Raw genomic sequence first — 15,021 nt, forward strand, 5'->3', positions numbered from 1 at the left:
TTTTTTTTTTTAATGAGAAATCTAGATAAATTACCTTGGAGTGTTAAAATCAGAGAAAGACAGGCAAGACATGAAAGAGCAGCTGGTAAAGTAAGAAAAAGTATGTATATCAAACTGAGACCAGGCTAAGAGAGGAAGAGGTACCTTCTGTGCTGGGTGGGAGAAATACATCAGCTATGCACTTTCAAAAAACAGATGAAACTGGCACCTGTACCCTACAGTGTATTCCTACGCAGGCTAGCTACCTTAGATCTAGGATCCAACTAGCACACTGCCAGCTCTAAGAAAAAAAAATGTATAAAGCTACCAAGCACTGTTGTTACAGGTACAGAATAAGACATTAGCCCTCTATCAGAATAGCAATCTCTTAAACCACCTACTATTTTACCGTTGAGACACAATTTAGAAATGCAGAAAGCACTTGGCCAGAAGGAGAACAAGCCAACACACAGATATCCTTAGGCTTTTTACAACTGAACATTCCAGTAAACCTCAAGTAATACTAAACCAGGTTTTCTTATGCCAATTTTTATGAGTATTTCCAGGTTTAATAGACACAGTAAGTATATGTTTAGTACAAAAATCTTTACAGATGAACAAGCTTTCTTTTGCCCTGCAGGTTTAGACGAATTTTCGTGTTTTTTTTTTTTTTTTTTTTTTTTTTTGTTTAATTCAAAGCATTGGTTTTACATAATGTTGGCTACACAGCTATAACGTAGGTAAAATCTGCAAGCATCCTCAAATCTGTTATACGAAGGTAAGAACAAACATTTTACAAAAGGTGATCAATGAATCTGTATTTCCTCCTACCCTTTCTTAACTTTTGGAGTTKCCAGAAATTTCAGAGTTGCTAAAAAAATTCAAGTGTTTCTCAAAACATTGCCTTAACTTGATTTAGAACTTGATCACACGTTGAGGCGGAATTCGGAATGAATCCTGCTTGACATCATACTGGTAGGCCATTTACTTCCCCGTGTTTGCYTACCTCCGCAGTGGAAGGCAATGCTTAAAAAGGGTACCGCCATCCACACCTCGCTTAGTAGTCATCAACATTTTTATCACTTTGTTCAGTCCAGTGGAGTCCATTATTTGTTTCATGTGGACTTCCAAACATGCAAAATCCATGTTTCCTCTTGAATTATAAAGTTATACTGCCTCTTTGCTCTCTTTGATTGTGCAAAGGAATCTGTGGGATCTTCGTTCCTTTGTGCTCTGCAGAACTGGAAAGGTCATACACTTAGCTCCAAATATCCAAATATCGTCTAGTACATTTCTTTCAGTGCTTTTTTTTTTTTTTTTTTTTTCCCCTCAGAATGAGCCTGTATCGTACTCAGTCTATTGTGTGATATTAATCATGGCTTAAGTATAGATTGCATTGGGGTCCTTTTCCTACTCTTCCATCCAAAGCTTTTAGAGAAAAGTTATGAAACTTTGAAGGGTAATACAACAAGGTTTAGAAAATTTATGTGTTCTGATAACAGTGGTACCTCCTTTCAGTTAAAAAAAAAAAAAGATTTTAAAGGGAAAATACTAAAGCTATCAATTACTGTAAAACTTAGACTTGAGTGATGAAACTGGCTAAGTTGGTTTTGGAGATAAAAATAAGCTTACAAAATGGTGACTTGTTTTTTATGTCATTTGATATTGCTGTCACCTCTATGTGTGTGTGTGTGCATGTGTTTGTAACTTCTGTCAGCTAAATTCAACTGACGAAATCTGGAAATTAATGTCAGTGGATGTTAATATGTCATTGTAATTTGTGTTGCAGAGGGCAGCAGATTAAACCTGATTCTGTTTCCTTGTGCGTGCATTAACCACTCCATCAAAATAGCTGCATCAGTCAGCAGCCTCCTCTTCCCACTCCCAAYGAAACAAAACAAAATCTTAGCTAATGACACTGAATGAAATACACGTTATCATGTGAGTTTTTCACCAGGTCCAGGCAATCAAGCTGAGAGACAAGAATCATACACTTCGCAAAAAGCTCAGAAGAACTGCAAGCTATTACAGATCACGATGCATGGCAAAAGCCGTGCAAGAAATACGTTCTTAAAGTATGATGGACACTAGAGGGTGCAGGTGCTAAATGTACCTTAGGCATAGGCCAATAATGATGACTCTTATGATGACAACCTGCCATCTGAGAATATATGTATTATTCCTTACAGAGCTCTGGAACTTCTCTCCTCATATACGCGTCCATCAGTCTCTGTTTTTAAAGGAAACAAGCATGCTAAAAAGTTCCAATTTTCTGACTGTTATTTGTTTTAAAATATTTAGAGTCTTTAACAAAGAAACTTTACTTAATTTGTATTTTCCATGCATTTTTTTATAATCCACCAATTTTATGAAATAGCTTCTCAGTTTTTCTGAACTGTTCCAGAATCTCATTTTAAGATTTATCCTGGAGAGGTTTATCAGAGTTCTGTTATGAAAAGAGAGTTTAAGAGAGGGAATGTTTATTTAATGGTATAAATAAAGAGGGCTTAAGCTGTATCATTAATAAATCTGCTTGTCTGTTGGTAGATAGTTGAGGAATTGCCATAGAAACTGGTTCTTTAAAGAAATGGCACACCATGCTAAACACAAACACACAGAAGTCATGGCTTGTAGGACAGGGCAGAAGAATGATCTTGCTCTCTGAAGAAGGAGTGCCAAATGAGCAAGTGGAAGTGCTGAACCACCACGACTTCTCTTCCTGCCAGGAACAGGTATTTTGGTGTATTGCCAGGTGGAGAAACACTGAACTGCTCCTAGCCTGTGACTAGGTCGAGTATAGGATAGCAGAGGTGGTATGACTGAGAGCTAAGAGAACAGGAGCTCAGCTGGAACAGGGATGGAACAGTAYCAGAGAGGACTGAGGTGATGAAGAAGTAGAACTTATAAATCCATAAATGAAACTTTTCCTTACAAGCCAGTACTGAATCCACCTAACAGTACAAGCTACAGAGAAGAAATACTGAGAAAAATTGGTTTTGAGAGGTAGTACAGGGATCATTGTCATTGATGATCATGCAATTAAAGTCTGCATAATAGGTCTTCACAGTTCAAATGGAGGTTTAATCCCAGATTTTTTGCTCTCTTTCCATTCACATACTCTATTAAAATTTACCTCTGCCTCTATACATGTTCTTTCTGTTGTTTATTGAACTGTATTTCCTCTTACAACACTAAGCTGTTGTGCAGTGCTGTTATAGGTAGCTTGGAGAGGGCTGTCAGGCTCCTGCAAACATGGCAAACAGCATGATCCTTTTCATATGAACCCTTTCCCACTTCACGTACATGTTTTGAACCCTATTACAGAACTGGTTTAAAAGCACTTCAGAATTCTGCAGATGAAAGTAATTCTAGAGATGTGAAACAACATCCATAACTGTAATATCCAAAGTATAAGCAGGTGTGAATAAGTGTAAATTAGGACTAAAATTTAGTCATAAAATCCCATTCTAAAGCTAAGAAATTATTTTACTTATTAAAGATTGCTAAAAACATTGTTTATTTCCCATAAGGAATTTGTTTATTTCTTACACTGGCCACAGAATTTTAACTGGAAATGTATGTAAACATTGACAGGCTAAATTTACAGAACAACTTGCAAAAAGTAGTACTGGTGGGAGTTCCTCCATTATACTGATTGGAAACACTCTGGGCTTGGGAGACCCAATTACAATTCCCTTTCTCTGCTTGATGGATTTTCAGTCTGCGCTTGAATTCTCTGAACAGGACTCTAATCACTATAATTTACAGTAGTCCACATGGGCTTCTCCTAGTCTCTCTTAATGCTATTTTCTCTTCAGAATATGCTCTAGCAGAAGGACTAAAACCCTGTCATCTCCCGAATTAGACACTTAACCATCAGCCCAGAGGGGGCATTTTTGTATTGTTGGGGTTTAGGTTTTCTTTGAGGGGTGGGAGGACAGAGAGCAGGGCAGGTTAACTTTCTTGGTATTAAGTAATCTGAAATTATGTCCCTCATTTCTTTCCCTTGAGCTGTTCCACTTTGTATAAAATTACTTAAGTGTTAATAGTGGCCTCTTGAGAAGTGTGGCACCTGGGTATAACATCTGCTCTGTAATATATTTATTTATTTATTTGTACAAGTGGAAAAACATCAAGAGAAAACACTGAATTAGCTTATCATTTAGTGTTTACAACTTGGTGATTCCCTAGAAATTAAGAAATAGTGGGTTCAAATTTCCTCAGGGAAAGAAATAGATTGAATGATGTTCTTCCTATTCTGATAGGATGCCCAACCTCTCTTGAATTGAATAACAATTCAACCATAAGTACTACCACCTGCAGCAGTTTTGTGAAACCAGTGCTTTATTTTCTTCATTTTCTGTATCTACTCCAAAATGGAATATTTAATTTTGGTTCAGAGAAAAACAATTGCATCCAAGTTCTGATTTTGGCAAGAAAAAAACTAAAACATTTCAGTGTTTATTCAATCATTTTTTTTTTAACTAGGGGTTCATCAGCCAATTGGGGGAGACCTAATTCTCTTAAAGAAGATTTTTGTCTCCTTACAGAACCAGAAAACATTTTTTTTTTTAAACAGGAACAAAGACGAATATCTGCACATGGTAAAATTGTTATTTGGATGCGCAGCGTTATATCTACTTCCTCACAAGTAATTCTATCTAAGCCCTTTTACACAATATGCTTGAAATCCTTCCAGTGCTTTGCAGGGCTCTTTCACTACCTCATAAGCACATAGTAAAGAAGAAAAGCGTCAGTAACAGACTAAGGCAGTAGTAATGAACTGTGGAGTCAAACTGCTGATAACAATGGGAGTTTAATATTAGCCATTAACCTCTGCAACATCCCTGCATTCAATCTGGAACCAGCTCTTAGAAAATGTTACGTTGCCTATTGATACATAATCCACCAGAAATACTTCTGAAGTTCTTGCAATTACAAATTTTTTGCTTGTTTAAGACTCTCAAAAACTCAAAGACTCTCAAAAATTGCCACGGCTAAAAGGTGTGGACAGTCAAAATTCTGCAAGCATTTTTTGTGGAAGTGTTTGTCACTTCTATGCGGGTATATGATTTCTCCTGAAGAGGACGAAGGACATCTTCGATATTAAAAGATGAATTTCCATACCACAGGAGGTGGGGAACCGCATGGGTAACTGAAGTGTCAAGTAAATTCTCACAGCTAATTGTTTCACTAAAATTAAACTGGTGATGTTCAAGTACAAATTCTCCATCCCTTGAAGGAAAACACTTGTTGAAGGTGGGGATGGGAGGCAGTAAGGCAGTAAGATGTAGGGGAAATGGAAGCAGACTAAACTTTTCTCCTTGTGCCACCTTGTAAGCAGTTCCAGGTCAGATGTTGATAACTATTCCTAGCTCCTATCATTGTTTCAGTTTCCATAAGGTTTTCAGTTTCCAGAGGGTGGCCAGGTTTGTCAGGGAGAGGTGATATATTTGATTAAATAGAGTTCTGCTTTTCCCCAGCTTTGTCAGACAAGCTTCTGGGCCACAGTATTCGATTATTCAGTGTATATTGGTTGGTCTAATACCAAAAAAAAGGAAAAGGAAAAGGAACAGGAAAAGGAAAAGGAAAAAGGAAAAGGAAGGAAAAGGAAAAGGAACAGGAACAGRGGAAAGGGAAAGAGAAAGGAAAAAAGACAATAAAGTTGCTTCCCACCAAACATTATCTCACGTTTATTTTAGGCTACTATGGCTAGAGATACTATCATCACTATAAAAATAATACCCAAGCGGATACACTCTCAGTTTTGGAGTTTCTCACAATTCTAGTCTGTTGCTTTGAACACACTTAATTCTTTTCTCCCTTATTATGCTTACTATTYAGTAATTTCTGATTCCCTAATTTCAAGTCTTCTGAATGATCTTCTTGAATATGTGCATGGAATTCTCTGTTTTACCATCACATGCAGTACTCAAACCTCTTTTTAGTTCCTTTTTGTTCTTAAATTTTATGCTCTGTTTGCTGAACTGAAGTAATTCCTGAGATGTTCTTTCACGATTCTGTAATTATTTGAAAKTCTTTTTCCAGTTCATTAATGGTCTGTGAGAAAGTATCACAAGCTATTGTAATTCCCCTATAACCTTGCTATCTCAAATTACTGGTCCCAGTTCTCCATGTCTGTCTCCCTTTATCTTTTGTCTAACAGTTTATTTCCCTATGTTTCTTTTTAGAAAGTCTAAGATCACTAGACTATCCCCTTTCAGCTTTATATAGGAGGAATGGGTTTCTATTCTAGAGCACATAAGCTACCTCTTATCTTATTCCCTCCTAATAGAACAGAAATATCCTTATTCTTTGCTCTACAATGTTGCTCATGCTTTAATAATCATCATATTTATGCCAAGACCTGAAAACATATGCATTTAATCCATATGTCTCTGTATTTCTGCCTCCAATATTATTTCAAAATTTGAATCTTTCAGAATGTTTCAAATGTTTCATTAATATGRAGGATCCTATAGATAATTTTTGTARTATAATATGTATTGAGTTTGGAAGTTATCTACAGAAAGTAATTAAATTCCTTTTGACTACTCGTGACCAAGAAATAAATTTCAGTTTCATATTTTATACAGGACAAAAGGGAAGAAATCTTTGCAATTCTGTACTTTCATCAGATGATGCTGAAGAAATAGCAGAACACAGAAAGAAAAGCATAATAGCCAAAAGACATTTTAGTTAGATTGCATGAAACCTCAGCAATATTGTGACAAATTCAAATGAGTCACTCGGTTGCAAGGCTTTTTATCAAAACTGAAAGGCATAGCTTTCAGTGTGGAGAAATTATTATTTTTTTTCTAGTGAAGTTTAAACCCCTGTGAGATCACTAATTGTGGTAAAATCTGATATTTCTGGAACAGAAATCCAGAACTTAGATATAAGTGTTGAAAAATTGAGACACTGTTTTATCCTATATCTGACAAATAAGGCAAAATGATCTGACAAACTGACTTTCAATGCCATGCATTTGAAAGGCTCTTACATCAATATGTACAGGCAACAACATTACTTTTATTCACAGCAAACTTTCATTTACGCCTCTCATGTAACACCAATGCTAGAACATGCAAAAAGGAAAACATTTTCTAAAAAATTCTGTTAGGAAAATGTAGATTGCTCTGTATGATCTCCAAAACATTGGTTAAATGGGTGATTCTATCTCATTTCATAAATATACAGTCTCTTCCCTAATGGGTACTTCTCCCACAGACCCCTAAAAGAAAAGAAATGAAGCCTCCCATATAACCCAGATTAAATACTGCATTATATCCTGCTTTTGCCAATCTATAACAAATATAGTATTACTATTGATTACCTCTTGTGCTTTTACTCACAAAGTCCTTAAGTTCACATGCATATTGCTTTCAGAGGAGAGGGATACAATACCACTGTTTCCCCACACAATCTGCTAAGCATAACTTTGGAAWAAGGAGTCCAGGCATCAAATGATAGGGCAAAAATATTCTTTAGTACTCCAAAGATGGTAGTGTTACCATATGTTGTCATATTACTACCACAAAAGTATTTTTAATTATTAAATGTTGACAAAATGAAAAAAAAAAAAAATTTTGATCTCTATCCATTGGAAGTGCTCTGTGATTTTATGATGCAATTAATTTTAAATTCATATTTCTCCATTGAATATGTTGGCATCACTCCAGCCTAGGGCCTGTCATCTTATGAAGGCCTTTTCACAGAGAATCACAATAAGAAAGGAAAACTAATGATTCCTCTTCAATATGACTAAGCTTGTTCAGATCCCGTTTCCTCGTCTTCTATTAATTTGTCTCCTACAAGAGAGTGGTGGGAACAATTGTTTGAAAAGCTGAAACARTTGGAGAAGCCTTCAAGCAAGATTTACTTGAAGCAGAAGGAAAATGAAATTAAAAAAGAACAAAAAATCTATYTGCTTAACAACATATCTATATTTACACACCTCATGTTCTCAATTAAATTCTGTGCCTCAGGCTTAGATGCAGAAAAGAAAATTGTAAATGCTCAAAATACAACTCTTTTAAGAGTTTCGGTATGAAAGGAAAAAAAAAAAAAAAAACAAAACCCTTCCAAACTCTGAAATGTTAGGGTGCTTCACCATATTAGAGGTCATGCCTTCTCTCAATATCAGCTTTTCCCTGATTTTGTGCCAGATCATCAGAAAAAAAACAATTATATTTTTAAGCCTGCTTTACAACYCTTTGTAGACTACTAAACCATACAAATTTGTATCTGCGATTTGCTGGATGGTTTGAGTTCCTTAGCTGAGTTTTACCAACCTAAAGGTTTTTATTAACTGTCACAGCTACCTATTTTAATCTTCTGTCTTGCAAATTTAMAAAAATTATGTTTCTTTACAGATCCGAAGTAAATAATACTATTACAGTGATMCTCTTCTTCTCTAGGAAGAAGAATCTCATGGAATCTTCTAGGAATATCATGGGTTAAGGCGCCAGAAGGAAGGGGGGTCCACGAGAGCTGGCTAATGTTCAAACATCACTTCCTCCAAGCTCAAGAGTGGTGCATYCYTATGAGTAAGAAGTGCAGCAAAGGGGGCAGAAGACCTGCATGGGTGAGCAAGGAGCTCYTGGCCAAATTCAGACAGAAGAAGAAAGTACACAGAATGTGGAAGAGGGGACAGGCTACTTGGGAGRATTAYAGGAATGCAGCCAGAGTATGTAGAGATGCKKYRAGGAAGGCTAAGGCCCAGCTGGAATTGAGTCTGGCAAGGGAYGTTAAGGACAACAGGAAGGGYTTCTTCAAATACATCTGTAGCAAKAGGAGGACTAGGGAAAAATGTGGGCTCGCTACTGAATGGGGCAGGGGCCCTGGTGACMAGGGATACAGAGAAGGCAGAATTACTGRATGCCTTCTTTGCTTCAGTCTTCACTGCTAAGGGCAGCCCCCATGAATCCCAGAACCTGGACATGAGGGAGAAAATCTGGAGAAGGGAAGACTTTCTYTTGGTTAAGGATGAAAGGATTAGAGACCTTCTGGGCAAGCCTGACATCCACAAATCTATGGGCCCGGGTGGGATGCACCCACGGGTACTGAGGGAGCTGGTGGATGTTGCTGCCAGGCTGCTCTCCACCATCTTTGAAAAGTCATGGAGAACTGAAGAGGTGCCTGAGGACTGGAAGAAAGCCAGTGTCACTCCAGTCTTCAAAAAGGGCAAGAAGGAGGACCCAGGCAACTATAGGTCTGTCAGCCTCACCTCCATCCCTGGAAAGGTGATGGAACAGTTCATTCTGGATGTMATCTCCAGGCATATGGAGGAAAAGAAGGTGATCAGGAGTAGCCAGCATGGATTCACCAAGGGGAAATCCTGCTTAGCCGATCTGATAGCCTTCTCTGATTGAATGACTGGCTGGGTAGATGAGGGCAGAGCAGTGGACATTGTGTACCTTGACTTCAGCACGGCTTTTGACACTGTCTCCCATAACAKCCTCCTAGAGAAGCTCAGGAAGTGTGGGTTAGATGAGTGGAGAGTGAGGTGGATTGAGAACTGGCTGAAAGGCAGAGCGAAGAGGGTTGTGCTCAGCGGCGTGGAGTCTCGCTGTAGGCCTGTGGCTAGTGGAGTCCCCCAGGGCTCAGGACTGGGTCCCATCCTCTTCAATTTCTTCATCAACGGTGACCTGGATGAGGGGACAGAGTGCCTCCTCAGCAAGTGTGCTGATGATACCAAGCTGGCAGGAGTGGCTGATTCACCTGAGGGCTGTGCTGCCATTCAGAGAGACCTGGACAGGTTGGAGAGTTGGGCAGAGAGGAACCTCCTGAGGTTCAACAAGGGCAAGTGCAGAGTCCTGCACCTAGGGAGAAATAACCCTAGGCACCAGTACAAGCTGGGGTCTGACCTTGTGGAGAGCAGCTCTGCAGAGAAGGACCTGGGAGTGCTGGTGGATGACAGGTTGACCATGAGCCAGCAATGTAGCCTTGTGGCCAAGAAGGCCCATGGTCTGCTGGGGTGCATTAGGAAGAGTGTTGCCAGCAGGTCGAGGGAGGTGATCTTGCCCCTCTACTCAGCCCTGGGGAGGCCTCATCTTGAGTACTGCATCCAGTTCTGGGCTCCCCAGGACAAGRGAGACATGGAGCTCCTGGAGAGAGTCCAGCGTAGGGCTACAAAGATGATCCGAGGGCTGAAGCATCTGCCCTCTGAGGAACGGCTGCGAGAGCTGGGCCTCTTCAGCCTGGGGAAGAGAAGCCTGAGGGGGGATCTTATCAATGTGTATAAGTACCTGAAGGGAGGGTGTCAAGGGGACGGGGACAAACTCTTTTCAGTTGTCCCATGTGACAGGACAAGAGGCAATGGTCAGAAATTGAAGCACAGGAAGTTCCACCTGACCGTGAGGGGGGATTTCCTCCCTGTGAGAGTGACAGAGCACTGGCACAGGTTGCCCAGAGAGGTTGTGGAGTCTCCTTCTCTGGAGATGTTCCAGGCCCGCCTGGATGCAGCCCTGTCTACCATGCTCTAGGTGACCCTGCTGAGCAGGGAGGTTGAACTAGATGCTCTCCAGAGGTCCCTTCCAASCTTACTGATTCTGTGATTCTATGATTCTATGATTCTACCAGTTTGTTTTCTGAACAATAATAATAAATTCGGCCTGGATAAATTCCAGTTGTAAACAACCTTGTAACCCTATGCAAAAGAAGATGTGTTTTATGATGTCAGYGGATTAAAATAAGGCAAGTAACTGCCTCAGGAGGTTTTAGTATACCAGATGTTTATTCAAGGTTGAGGAAGTAAACACARGGCTAAGATTTACAAGACTCAGACTTTGTTTCATGTTCTGTTACACTTGACACTGAAAAGTCACAACCTCCTTGACACAAATCCTTCAAACATGAGGTATATTCTATTCTCRTGAATAGATATGGCTTAAATTTAAATACATTCCCCAAATTGCTAACAGCTCGTGCCTTCATTTCCCAATTTTAATATCCAAAATAGAGAAAACAACTGATACATTTTTCTGATGAATAATAAAGGCAATTTGCAAACACAGTTAAACTCCAGATTCTAAAACATCTTTTTACTCTCCTAAAAGATTGGTAACAAGATTTATACCAACAAAAATGCCGGGAATATTTTTGCATGGCTTTAAATTCTTCATACTTAAAACTTCTCAAATTTTATAGCTTTTTCTTCCAAAAAGAAYGAGTCTCTAAAAATAAAGTTAAATGCTAGCATACTAGTACTTTCACAGTCACAGGAGTTCAAGAGATGAAACTTTACAAAAATATCCAATATCATAAATCCTGAAATAAACTAAATGAGTTCCTACTACTAWGAAGATGATCCATACCATTTTTTTTAGCACAGTTCTTTTATAGATGTAAGGCTTGATGAAAAATGTTCAGTTTCTTAAAATATAATGAAAAACAGAGTGTCATTCTCCTGGATAAAATGTAAACTAACACCAGATATTATTAAAAATAATGCAAATCTGTTAGTTGATATATATACAGTGCATGGACAGCACAACAGTCCACTTCAACTTTTACATGATAAATTTATACACTCTTGCTACAATGATGTATATATATATTTTAATTTCCAGGAAATGCTAACACTAAGATATATAACTAATGATAAAATGACAATACTTTCCATTCTCGAATTTTAATCAGCACTGGAAGTTCTATTACTATGCTTTTGAAAGAGATAAAATATTACATGTCACTTATTGGGGCTCGAGAAAGAATAATTAAAAACTTTGCAACAATCATGCAGCTTTTCATACTTAGATTTCCACACTGTAAATGCAATCATACAGGGAGAAAATCTACAAAAAATATGTAATGACAGAAGGCAGAGGAAATGCATGACAGGGCCCCTTTCACATATCCATCTTCTGCTGAAAAAGGGAAAGTGTATGAATTATTGTTGTCACCTATAAACTTTTCAGGGAACAACAGTTAACATTAATAGGCAGAGGTTTCAGCAACACATACACTCTTTCTTTGCTGCTTGTTCCACACAATACTGTCTCTTACCGATACCTGAATGTTTTTCTTTTTTTAAAAAAAATTAACGGTAATTTCCAGAAGAATTAAAAAAAAAGCCATGTCAGAATCCAAGAAATTGCTTAGAATGTGATCCTAGAATCATTTTTTATACAGGCCACAACTGCATGCAAAATAATTGCTATTACTCTCACTTGATTAAAAGACTTTTACATGTTATTTTTTGCAAAGCTGATCCTGAAGATTACTCACATGAGCAGATCACTGCCTTTGGGGTGATGCACTGCATAGAAATATGGCAAGAGAGGATCTCTTCAACAAATTTAAGCTATTATACCCCAAATCAATACTGTCATGACAGCCATGTTGTTCTTTTTCTGCCTACTTACTTTCTTTATTTTCTTTTTTTTGTGTTGTTTTGTTTTGTTTTTATCCTCCTTTCACTGAAGACCCTTCCCTGTACCTCTACATCTCTTCATTTTTTTTTTTTAATTTTCCATTTCCTTTCATCATTGTCTCCCTTTTTTGATCTCTCTTTTTGTGCTCTATTTAGTAAAGCACAGTGGTCTGTAAACTCTCCCTGCAAGTCACTACTACCTTTCAGCAGATGGCACTGTTATTTAGTCTAACTAATCAGGGAGCAGGGCAAGATAATTAATTTAAAAATACTTCTTAATAAAATATGAACTCCCTTTAAATAACAGTGTTTCCATCAACATCCTGTACAAAACAGCAACAAAAATTACTGAAAAAAACTTTATGAAAATATTTTAAAGACATGAATGTGATAAAAGTATATTGTTACCTTCAGGTCTCATTAAAAAAGGCTCTGGAACCATTTAATGAAWGACCATGACTGTTTTGTTAGCAAGCTACAAAAGTAATTTGGGGGTAAATATTTAGCACTGACATAAGAGTATCACTCTACAACCTAAACAGCTTATTTGGGTTATTTTTGTTATGACTGATCATGCACATCTGCAAAGAATGGCTATCAGCACGCCGGCACTCCCATGGCCCATGGGTGGTACGGGCTGTGCCCAGCGCTTGGAGCCCCACATCCCGCCAGGGTCCAGGCTGCGGTTTCCTGTGGACACCCAGGGAGTCTGGTGAAAACTAGAAAGCGCTCTGTCGATGCTGTCAGAAAAACATGCAAGTTCTGTCAGCTCCAATTACGAGGAGAAGATGAATCACGACTCCTAGCTCGGTCCCCAGTGGCACTCCGGCTGCTRGAAGGCAGCAGTGTGAGCAGAAGTTTCTCCAGGCTGCTGCCAGATCCAGTGTTTTCCCAGCAGCTCTGTTCTGAGGATCCCTGAGGTGAAAAAAACCATCTTTTATCAGTTTTATCAGGCTGATCTGTGGAGTTCTGCTCTCAGATTGCTTCCCCAACCTTTCTGCTACAGCTAGCACTGGCTATTTTGCCTCTAATATTCTGGAACCTTTCAGCTACAGTTACCTTTCATCTTCTTGCCAGAACAAACTGCTAATTATAGAGAGGCTGCTGAGACTTATCTGGTCCTCTGACTACTACCCTCCATGGCTCTTTCACGTAGGCGTCACTGACACTGTCAGGAAGTGACAGACCGGGATGGGAAGTAAAAGATGGCAGGATGCCTACATGAGCTCCTGGCTAAACTCGAACATAAAAACATAAAAAGGAAGTGTACAAGAGATGGAAGCAGGAACAGGTGATCCAGGAGAAATATAAAGGCACTATCCGAGCATATAGGGATGGCATTAGAAGAGCTAATGCCCACCTAGAGTTTAAACTGCCAAGGGTTGTTAAGGGCAGCAAGAAAGTCTTTTAACAAGTACATAAGCAGCAAAAGGAAGGCTAGGAAAAATGTGGGCCTGCTGCTAAATGTCAAGGCACAGAAAAGGCAGAGATATTGAATACTTTTTTTGCCTCAGTTTTTACTGGTAAAACCAGATTTTGGGAATCCCAAGCCCACTAGATTAGAGGGAGTTTCTTGAGCAGTGAAGATTTATTTATCCTCTATTCAACTCTGGCAAGACACATGTGAAACATAGTCCAATTCTGGACTCTCCAGTAAGAGAGACAAGGATATACTGGAACACGTCCAGTGAAGGGCCACAAAGATGATTAAGGGCTTGGAGCATCTAATATATGAGGGTAGACTCAGAGATCTGGAACTGTTCAATCTGGAGAAGGCTCAAAGTGGACCTTATCCATATGTATAAATACCTGTTGCAGGTAGTGAAGAACATGGAGGCAGACTCTTCTCAGTGGTGTCCAGTAACAGGACAAAAAGCAATGGACACAAATCGAAATACAGAAATTTCCATTTAAAGATAAGAAAAAACTTTTTTTACTCTGAGGGTAGCCAAACACAGGAACAGGTTACCTAAATAGGTTGTAGAGTCTCCATCCTCAGAGACAKTCAAAACCCAACCAGATACAGTCCTGAACARCCTGCTGTATTTGACCCTGCTTAAGCAGTGGGGTTTGGAGCAGATTATCTCCAGAGGCGCCTTCCTGGCTTAACCATTCAGTGAATCCTTGGAAATTCCCAAGGGCTCTAGGAGGACAGGGCACACTGACTGCTATAGAAACYCCAAATCACAGTTTCTCAGAAGCTCTGGACATTCCTTTGAGCTCTGTTTTTGAAGTTGTCTTTCCTCTGCTGTCCCATTTTGTATAATTTCTTTAGCACTCAGTTTGTAGATGCTTCTATTTATCCCTTCCTCCATTAAGCCTAAATCTTTCCCATTCTTCCTCCCCTCAGTTTCTCTTTGGCTATGACTACCATTGCCCCTSTCTTCCTAAACTGCTTTTTGCTGCCTCAGCCTGTATCTTACCTGTCTTGTCCTCTTACAGCCCTTTATTGCTATGTCTTTCTAGTTTCTCCTTCAGTCCTTTCTTCATTGTCTCCATTCCAGCAAAATTGTCCTGCTCTTTTCTCTTCCCTTCCCTTCCCTCAAACATATCTCCTGATCCTTCGTTATCATTTCTGCTACTTCCCACTTGAGGATCCTGTCCTACTTTCTTTCTCTCCCATCATCCCCTTCCAGCTCTTTGCAGTTCCTTTAACCTCATCTGTC

This window comes from Rhea americana, unplaced genomic scaffold (genome assembly GCF_003343005.1).
Source record: "Rhea americana isolate MKP2758 unplaced genomic scaffold, rheAme1 scaffold_184, whole genome shotgun sequence".
In the NCBI taxonomy this organism is placed as follows: domain Eukaryota; kingdom Metazoa; phylum Chordata; class Aves; order Rheiformes; family Rheidae; genus Rhea; species Rhea americana.